We start from the raw sequence: 11,378 nt of genomic DNA on the forward strand, positions 1-11,378 counted from the left end.
CAACCACCATAGCAACAACAAGACCTTTGGATCTGCTACATATGGATCCAGTTGGCTCAACCAAAGTAGAAAGCCATGGCAAGAAAAGATACTTCCTAGTTGTAGTAGATGACTACACCAGATTTACTTGGGTCGCATTTCTTCGAGAGAAATCGGATGCATTTGAGGAATTTGTGACTTTGGTAAAGCAACTTCAAAATGAAAAAGGATATTGTATTAATCGCATTAGAAGTGATCATGGTAGGGAATTTGAAAACGAGCGATTTGAAAAATATTGCAATGAGAAAGGAATTCGTCATGAATTCTCAGCCCCAAAAACCCCACAGCAAAATGGAGTTGTTGAGAGAAAAAAATCGAGTATTGCAGGAAATGGGGTCAGTTATGTTGAATAAGAAAGATATGGCAAAAAGTTTCTGGGCAGAAGCTATCAATAATGCCTGCTACATAATAAATAGAGTATATCTTAGAGCGGGTTTAAACAAAACTCCATACGAACTATGGTATGGGAAACAACCCAGTGTGAAATATTTTCAGATTTTTGGAAGTAAATGTCATATCCTAAGAGATAGAGATCACCTAGAGAAATTTGAGTCTAAAAGTGATGAAGGTATCTTTCTGGGGTATGCCTTGAATAGTCGTGCTTATAGAGTGTACAATCTAAGGACCCTCACCATTCAAGAATTAGTCAATGTGGTAGTCGATGACCAACCTCATGAAGAAGATACCCCTGTGAATGAATTAGAAGATGATGTAGATTCATGCATACTAGATAAATCTGATAACAAATCTCCATCATCCAATGAACCCCAACCATCATCTAACATACCCATCATCAAGGATCACCCTCGAGAACAAATTATTGGGGATCCTAATGATGGTTTAAGAACTTGATGGCAGATGGAAAATATCTATAGTCACTTCTGATTTGCCTCAAAGATTGAATCTAAGAATATTATAGAAGCTCTTCAAGATGAACACTGGATTAATGCTATGCAAGAAGAACTTCAAAAATTTTAGAGAAATGAGGTATGGCAATTGGTTTCCAAGCCACTCGATGCTAATATCATTGGAACCAAATTGGTCTTTAAGAATAAGTCTGATGAATCAGGAAATGTGATTAGGAACAAAGCAAGACTTGTAGCTCAAGGGTACTCACAGATAGAAGGCATTGATTTTGATGAGACATTTGCCCCTGTAGCTCGCCTTGAGTCTATTAGAATTCTTATGTCTGTGGCATGTGCATTAAAGTTTAAATTATTTCAAATGGACGTAAAAAGTGCTTTTCTTAATGGGGATCTTGCTGAAGAAGTTTATGTAAAACAACCGAAGGGATTCTCAGATCCTAAGTATCCCTATTATGTTTATCGTCTGAACAAAGTTCTTTATGGTCTCAAACAAGCACCAGGTGCTTGGTATGAATGATTGACAAAATTTCTTTTAGACCATAAATTTTGCAGAGGAAGTATAGATAAAACATTGTTTACTCAAACAACAAAGGACTCACTGCTTATTGCACAAATTTATGTGGATGATATAGTCTTTGGTTCAACATGTGAAGATGCTGCTTACAAATTTGCTAACCTCATGAAATCCGAATTTGAAATGAGTATGGTTGGCAAATTAAACTTCTTCCTAGGATTACAAGTCAGACAACTAAATGATGGAATCTTCATTTGTCAAACCAAGTATGCAAATGATTTGGTGAAAAGGTTTGGTCTCGAATCTGGTCCTACTTATCATACTCACATGAGCACCACACTCAAACTCTCCAAAGATGTTAATGACAAGAGTGTGGATCAACATCTCTACCGGAGTATGATAGGAAGCCTACTATATCTCACAGCCAGTTGTCCTGATACATCTTTTAGTGTGGGAGTGTGCGCTCGGTATCAGGCAGATCTTAAGGAATCTCACCTGACGGCAGTTAAGAGGATCATTAAATACATACTAGGAACTACCTCTTTCGGACTGTGGTATCCTTTTGAAACATCTACCATCATTGCTAGATATTCTGATGCTGATTAGGCCAAAAATTTGGATGATCGAAAATCAACAAGCAAAGGATGCTTTTATGTTGGAAACTGTCTAGTCTCCTGGCAGAGTAAGAAGCAAAACTCAATATCATTATCCACTACCGAGACTGAATACATTGCCGCTGGAAGTTGCTGTGCACAACTCCTTTGGATGAAGCAGATGTTGTTGGACTACGGGATTGAACAACCTACTATGAGTATTTTCTGTGATAACACACGCACTATCAACATTTTAAAAAATCCTGTTCAACATTCTCAGACCAAGTATATTGACATCCGTCATCATTTTATCTAAGAACTTGTTGAAGACAAGATTATTGTGTTAGATTATGTATCCATAGAAAGGCAACTCGTAAACATCCTCACTAAACCTCTTGATTCAAATAGGTTTAGTGATCTTCAAAAATCCATTGGAGTATGCACTCATTGATGATATCTCAGTGACCACGATCCTCACAGGTAAATCTTCACACTGGGACATTCATGGTTAAGTATCATCCACAAATTTAAACCTCATAAATTAACCATGTTAGTTTTGGGATGGCAGATTATGACATTATCGATGAAATCTAGACCATGTCGATATCATCGATATTCAAAGTTCGATGATATCGATATTCACTATCGATGTGGTCGACGGCTCTCGAAAAGATAAGCTTGTGTCCGTTGGAACTTCAAGTTACTACTGGTTCTTCCCAACAGTCATCGACATGGTCTTCAATGCATTTATGAGCGAGTGTTCGATATCATCGAAACTATATCGATAGTATCGACAAACCTGTTATAAAGGCCAACCGAAAATGAGAAAGAGATTCACTTGGCTTCCTTCCCTCTGGTTTTCTCCATTACCTTGCTAGCTCCCAAACACCAAGTAGAGCAAAGAAGATGGTTAAAGGGAAAGGTAAGGACCTCTTGTCCTCAAAATCTTCCAAGGTTAAGAAAGGGAAAAATGTTAGATCGCCTTAAAACTAATCCAATTAGGAACAAGTTATGATCGTCGATCATATTGTTCTCAACAGTGTCATTGAGCTCTATGGGGTAGATCTCTTATTAGAGACTATTGGCTGGCAGAATGTGCTTAATATGGGTGGTTCGTACCAGTTTGACATGATTCAACAATTTTTCAATTGTTGCCACGTTGTTCGGGGTTATCCACCATGTATTCATCTAGAATTTATGCAACACTCCAAACTGATTACCCTAATAGTTCTTGGCCGTCTTTTAGACATTGGTGTGATTCAGATCCCAGTCACTGGTAGAAGTCTAAATGAATTAGGAAGGTGGGGGGAAATCACTTGAGCACTGTGCTAGGGTGCTACAATTCCTAGAAACGATGACAATATACTTCCTGTAAAACATTTAGGAGCCTTGTTCAAAATCCTCCACAGTATCTTCAGCATGAATGTACACCCATGTGATGCCAAAGACACCGGCCTGAATCCCTTTGTACTCAATGTATTGTATGATGTATATCAAGAAGTTCCTGTGTGTTTGCCAACTCTTATTCTAAAACAACTAATTCCAGTAGTTAAGGGGGACCATCTTGATACACTTCCATTTCTGTCCCTTATTTGCAAACTCACACACTGGGTTGGACTACCAGCAACATCAGACAAAGTATATCCTGAAGTGTGGTTCGACCATGATGCAGTTCAACAGGTGTATGTCTCAGTCTCTTCTCATGCAAAGAGTCCTCCACCCGTTGGTGTAAGCAATCAGCAGCCAAATGAAGAAACTCGTTGGGGATCTAATCGGACACCCCTCTGTAGTCCTGCATTTGTCACAAATCATCGGCATCATGTACTTGAACGTCACCTGTTAAACAACCTAACTGGAATTGATGAGCGATTCCATAACTGCGAACGATGATTGTCACGGATAGAGGACAAGATCGAAGCTCTCCAACTCTCTGTGCAACAGATTCTTGAACTACTAATGACTGGCGGATCTAGTATGCTTTAGAAGGTGGCAGCATTAGTGGATAAAGTGTGGACACTGTGATCACTTTTTGAAATGTCCTCACATTTCTTGAAACTGGCATACTTTGGTTTTTGATCGTTTCTTTTTTATGATAATTTTTTTGGGGAGCCCATGCATGGGCTTTGTTTTTTTGGATGACTATTATATTACTACCAATCTTGGGCGGTATATATATATTTTGTTTATTGTGGGCTTTGGCTGATTATAATTCTCACCTCTTTACTGTCCTATTTTATCTGGTTATCTTTGCAAATGGTGTGTGATACATGCATACATATTCTCTGAAATGAAATGCTATTTATCTATTATATGTATATCCTCTGAATGATGGTTCTCTCATATTATCTAAACTTCAGTCAATATCAACTGCTATATTTACCTTTATCAATGACTGACAAAAAGGGGGAGAACAATTCAAATACCCTGAAAGGAAAATTGTATATCTACTTGAATTGTGGTACAGGTGTTAGGGGGAGCAGTTGTACCAAGATAGGGGGAGAATGCTGTTAGGGGGAGCAACTACTGATTGTGTGTATGGTTTCACTAGACATTGTAAAATTTTATAAAATACATGTACACACAATTTAGGAATAATTTAGGATGTGTTTGTCTAGATGCTTTCTAGGGTGTTTTGGTATTTTGTCACATAATTAATGAAGGGGGAGATTGAAAGTGCCCTGGTTTGTCAATTAGTAGGAGTGTTGAGTCGGCTAGACAGAGAAGCTCCATAGGAAGATCAATCAACCATCTGCCTCAACCAGATGTGGGCCCGAACTCGCCACAGGTAAATCTAAACCTCACATCTCATGTCCCAAAACACCAGGTAATTAAAACCTTTAAAACTGATTAGAATATCATAGAAAACTTGTTTCAAAATTCAGAAAAATCTCTAAGTTTTCTACCTCTGTCGATTTATCGATAGTATGATCGATATAATCAAGAAATGTTGTCGATGTCCTCGGAACTCACTCGATATTATCGAATGAGGACATATGTTGTCCAACAACCACATATACTTCTGGATAAAATTATTGATGTATTGATAGCAGTATCGATATTATCGATTCTTGAATCTCGAGCCTATCGAAGATGACTCGATAAAATCGACAGTAGAGATTTTGTGTCCCTGTTTTTCTATGGAAAATCATAAAGCCCTTCAATATATCAAAGTATCCCTCGATATCCTCGGAATTCAACTTTCGATGATATCGGAAGGCCTTCGATGCTATCGATCTTGGACACAGTTTACTAGCAATATTTTCTGGTGGTTTTTATCTTGGATTGAGGGTCACTAGATAAAATCGATATTCAAATATCGATGATATCGAGGCCGAGTTGATGACATCGAGAATGGACATAAACTGTCTAGCAAGCTTAACTGGAAAATCTTTTGGATTTATCGATGCATCGACTCGATTACCGATATCATCGACATTCAAATTCTGATGATATCGAGTGTACCTCGATCAGATCCTTGACCTGAAATATTTTTAAGGCAAGTCTCCCTCATTTTCAAGTGTCGAGGAATCAATCCTCGTATCGATGAAATTGGAGTTCGAAATCCAAGGATATTGACGCATGCTTCGATTCCCTCGACCAACTGGTAAAATGTTTTAAAAACGTATGAAATTTGAGTTTGTGTCATCGAGCGGCCAGTCGATGCAATCGAGAGTATACTTCTGATGATATCAACCCTGCTCGATGATAATGAACTTTGTCATAAATGTGACCATTTTATATCCGTTGGAACCTTTTGCCTATTTATAGAGAGCTTGGCCTTAGTTGCTGGTAGAGAAAGAAGAGAGTGCTTTTGAATGTCTAACCTTAGATCATATACCCTAAGCCCTTTCTCTCATGGAAGTTCATCCTCCAATCTACCCTTATCATTGATATTCAATAGAGTGGATTGGGGAATGAACTTTCGCATTAAAGGATCCTCCAACTACCATCTTAATGGCAAATCACTGAGCTGGGATGCCTTGAATGCATGAATGATTGGAATCACTCTATTTTCCTAATAGGAAAACCTTCAATAGAGTAGGATTCCATTACAACCTTGACCTAACCCCTCGCCATGCATTGGCATATCTTCTGAGTTGCGGTTCAAGGAAGAAGAAGATTCTTTGTCAACAAAGGAGGAAGATCTTCAACAACACGCTGAATGGGGCTCATCTACTTATCTGTAATTCAATAGAGTCCAGAGGACCCTTGTGATCATTCCTTTGTAGGATTGGGTTTAAGGTATTTCTCACCCCTTGTAAGTCCTCTAGGAGGCCTCCAGCGGGAGTGTACGTAGTGGGTGCTTTGGTTGACCCTTTCTCTATGGAGAGCATAAACAGTTAGGGCCTTGTAGGAGATCCTTGGCCAGTGTGCCTAAAAGTGGGTGCTTTGTGTTGACCCTTGCTCATGAGAGCATAAAAGAGAGAGGTTCATTATGTGGATCCTTGGCCAGTGTGCCTAAAATCGGATGCTATGTGTTGACCCTTGCTCGTGGGAGCATAAACTGTCAGCCTAGGTGTAGGTTGTACTGGTTAAAGGTAAACCTGGTTTAAAACCTTGGGTTTGAGGTGAACCGTGTGAAACCTCCTTAGTGAAATCTAGTACACTCAAGAGTTGAGTATGGTTGCTAGGAGTGGAGTAGACAAGTAGTCGAACCACTATAAAAATGACTGTGTTTGTGATTGCTATTGTCTTACATTTGCTTATATGATTTCCTTAAATACTTTCATATTTGACTACTTGAGATCACACTTCACATACACACAGTCATATCTATCATGAACTAATTTGCATATTGTTCATCTCTCAAATAGTTTGTGATTGGATCTTCTACCGGGCTTAGAAGCCAGTAGAGTTACTCTTGAGTAATCCTAATGTATGCTTGATGTTAGGATTAGAGTGATGGGATTTTAAATTGTTGTAAAATTTTATAAAAGTCCTATTCACCCCCCTCTAGGACACGTTGGCATATTCCTACTTCAACTAAGGTGGTCATTACCACAATTTCAAGTTATATATCTTGGAGTGAGACTGTTATCTCTTTAGAAGAAATGGTCCGAGAGGTCGACGCTCCTTGATTTTCAGTAGCGTGTATCAGGCTACTGTTCAGATTTAAGGGCGTGTTTGGATAGGCGGATTGAAAGGGATTGGATGCTATTAGGGTCGATGGCATTAGTTTTAAGGTAATAATGGTTGTGTCAGTGGATTGGTGCCAATCCCATGGCCCAATATGTGGCATGTTTGGCTGGGTGGACTGAACTCGGGATTGCAATGAGTGGGCGTGTTTGGAAGGGCATGGGATTGCATTCAATCCATTGATTAAATCCAAAGGCTGCCAAGGGTGGGTAGATTTAGTTATAACCGTCACTGGACAGGCCCACAGCATGTGCGGGCAAGCCTCTGTGGGGCCCGCTGTGATGTATGTCTCATCCACGCCGTTCATCGCGCCACTGAACGGATGTAAGTAGATAGTCCAGAAATTGAACATTGTCCATGTCTCTAGGGGACCACATTAAAGGAATGTGTGGTGATAATCAAACCATCGTATACGCGATTCCATGGGCCATCGTTCTTTGATTTGTTACCATCCAAAAAAGTAGTGGGCCACACCCTAAAATCTGGTTTATTAAATCAGATATCAGTCTCACGTGGGACATGTCCACGTATCCTATGGACCACACCATATGACAGTGCTATGACATAGACATATCGAGATAACATGGACAAAATATAATGTAAAGGAAAGTTTTTAACGGCTCATGTGGCCGATGTGAGCATAACTCATACAAGAGAATCCTACTAAAAGGAACAAGTTATAATCCTATAGTTATAGTACCAGTGTTGGGCTAGAATTTAAAAATAACAATTAAGGCAAGAAAAAGAACTACGACGGCAACTAGAAGTGCACATAATCTCTCTCTATCTGATGGGGCAAGATCATCAGTTGACGTGGCCCTAGAAACCATGGCCTAGGTTGTCAGCATCGTCTATCAGATAGATGAAGTCGAAGAATGGTGGATGTCCACCTCATCAGAATATGCGGCCACGAGAACCGTAGGAGATTCTATGCGAGGTCTCAACGGTGCACTAATCTTACTGAAATGATCGTCCCAACATGCAACAGCTTCATGCCAGTTCTTGAAGGCTCGGTGTCTCACTCCGCTAAATCCCTCCACCTCCAATCTAGCATCGTCCCATGTCATATATATACCTGACCGACGTCCCACCAAGACAACATAATACTTCTCCTTTTCCATCTGCAATGACATGGAGGGAATTGGCACGAGATTCATGTTTTCGAATAGGATGGCTAATGAAGTTTACATGCATTATTGTCCTACCGAAAAAGAAGTACAAATAATCTTACTAAATGAGAAGAAAAAAGGTTGTAAGTACGTACCCTTCCTCCAAGCGAGGTGTGTGGTATTATCTGTCTTAATGTGGATAATATAAGCATGTGATTACATATACGAAAGATGTTAAATATACGTTAAAAAAAATTCATCATCGCATAAGTCATATTGGTATACACTACGCATATACCAGCATATATTAATCCCAAAAATAAAACAGAATCCAAAAACATGAAATCATGTCCAAAGAAGTTATTACATGCCCAATTAAGAAACAGGAAAATATAATTAGTGACCACACCCTGTCAGACAGATCCAACACCTCCATCACGAAAGTTATCACAGAGTGTTTTCTTCAACCACTCAACATGGCGCTTAGGTCGAAGACTGACAAAGAACGATGCCAACTTCTTCTCCTTACTTAGGAGCTGACCAACTTTGATAAACTCTGAGTTGGTCAGGCCTTCCACCTCTTTTAGTACATCAAGCACTTTGGTAGTGCGATTCACCTCTTTGTCGAGGCCAAAATCATGCATAACCTCTACAATGGTCTGAAGAGAGGTCCTGAGTACATTACAAGGATGAGGAGGGCGCAATCATTTCCTTGTTGTGCTCTCACCTCAACTACCATCGGAATCAACAGTTCAAGTGGGAGTGCTACGGGAGCCGCGTTGTCCCATCGAAGGACTATCTGGTGAAAATGGAATGGTCCCTGTGGAGTCTGTTACATAATCCTTTGAGAGGTTAATCGTATCGTCGATATCATCATCGAGCTCTCTCCATGCCTCATTGAGATCTCGTTGCGGCCATACCCCTACTGCCTTGCACATAACGTCTTGTGGCCTGGTTGGATCTGACGATAGCTGTAAGGTCATCCATTCTATCAATGCATTTTCCGTGGAGTCTTTTGACACGTGGGTGAGACTGTAGCGGTAGAAGATAGTTGTAAAGTTAATAGATACTGATGTGAAGAATAATATTTCAACTTTTGTAAACCTTACCTAAAGATATTCCTCCCAAACTTCATCAGGAGCCGTGACCACCATCTGCTCATTGTCCCATCTAAACCCGCTAGCCGCAAGCATATCCTTCACTGCATTATACTCTCTCTTATAATACCTTAGTCGGTTTGACACATTCTGCCACCTGACGACTATATCAATATGCTTTATCACTTCCTTGGCAGCAATTTGGTACACCTCCCGTTTGGAACCATTATCAGCTTTACGTCCCATTGCAACTTGTTCGAGAAATGTGTTGAACAGAATCTGATCCATAGCAATAGTCCATTTGATTTTTGGGGCTCAGGACGGAGGCTCGGTTAGGGATTTCACCGTCTTCACATGTGGAGAACATTGAGTGGGCACCACTAGTGTTTTGACCGGTGATTGTGTTGGTGTCGATGTATCATTACACAAGGAGTCTACCATACCACCTGAATATCAAGTACAAATGATGTTTTGCAAATGTCAACCATAATCATGAGAATGGAAATTATTATAAAAGAAGGATTAACAAAGCATTCACTAGTCATTTCATACGATGAATTCATCTATTCAGATTTTGGCAGATTATAATTCCATTGTTAGATATGTAAAGTTTCGTGAAACTAAATATCAGCAACTAAGTCATGGAAATTAAACATATAAAGATTGACTATCTACTCCTACTATTCTACTGTGTATCTCCCCACATTCTAGTTGTAATATCATCACGCACACGAATCTAAGCATCATTCTCACGCTAAGTTACTCGCAGTAACCATTGTCGCTTGTCATTCGTTGATACCTCGTGAGGCGTTGGGTTACTCTCCCCATCGGCAACAAATATACCAGCGTATTCTTGGTGTTGATGAGACTCATGTCCAGTAGGGGTTGAATTGTGTAAGACACAGCAGACTATCACAATTTTAACTTATGTGTGGAATTTATACTGCATATCACTCTTCAAGATGGGGAATCTGCCTTTCATAACACCAAAACAATACTCAATTACATTGCGCAAATGTGCATGTTGGTAATTAAACAACTCCTTCATGTTGGCCGGCGCTCTCCCTGTTCGATACTCTTATAAGTGGTATCGAATCCCCAGTATGGAGCCATAAAACTGGGTGAATGAGCATATCCAGCGTCAACAATATAATAATTTCCTACACATTTGAATTAATGTCCCATTGAGTGAACAATCAAAGAATTCAAAACTATGAAATAGATTGGTAATCTTTTAACAGATAACTAGTACCATGTGGGACAAGCAAGGGATCATCTGATTGACTTAATGAGTTGTGTAATACCCTCGCATCTGAAGCAGAACCTTCCCAACTGGCCAATACGTATATAAAATTCATATTAAATGAACACGCCGCCAGTACATTTTGGGAGAGGACCCCTTTCCGATTGCGGAAGCTCGCATGATCGACTGCGGGCACATGAGCTGGAATGTTTGTACCATAAATTGCACTGATGTAATCATAAAGTCATTGGATTAAGTGTCATTTCAGCTAAAGGTGTGAATGCAGGGAAGTGAAAAATACATATATAGAAATTCGATCCAACGAAAATAATACCTGAAAGTAAGCAACCCAATTTACGTTTGTTTGAATCTCAGAGGGAGTCATTGGTCCGGTCTGTTTAATGAAATCGGGGTACATTGATACAAGTGCATCTAGTACATGGTGAAAGTAGCGACTCACAGTTTCACCTGATCGAATGAATCTGTGACCAATGACACGATTTCGAATATTATGCCCCAATGTGTGTAGGAAAATAACTAACTGTTCTTTAAGACTCACTGTATGAGCATTACGCAGTTGTGTCTTCTCACGTAGTTGGGGACATAGTTCAAAGAATGTATCTTGATTCATCCTAAGTTGCGTGACTTAATCCCGGTCACTGGCCTAAATGATAGAGTTGATAAACCTGGCTCGCTCATCATCTTCATGACGAGCAGGTTGTTTGAACATGTATATGCGAAAGTATTACTCGATAGTCGCTACACAAGACATCATCACTTG

This window comes from Magnolia sinica, chromosome 15, assembly GCF_029962835.1.
Source record: "Magnolia sinica isolate HGM2019 chromosome 15, MsV1, whole genome shotgun sequence".
NCBI classification, from domain to species: domain Eukaryota; kingdom Viridiplantae; phylum Streptophyta; class Magnoliopsida; order Magnoliales; family Magnoliaceae; genus Magnolia; species Magnolia sinica.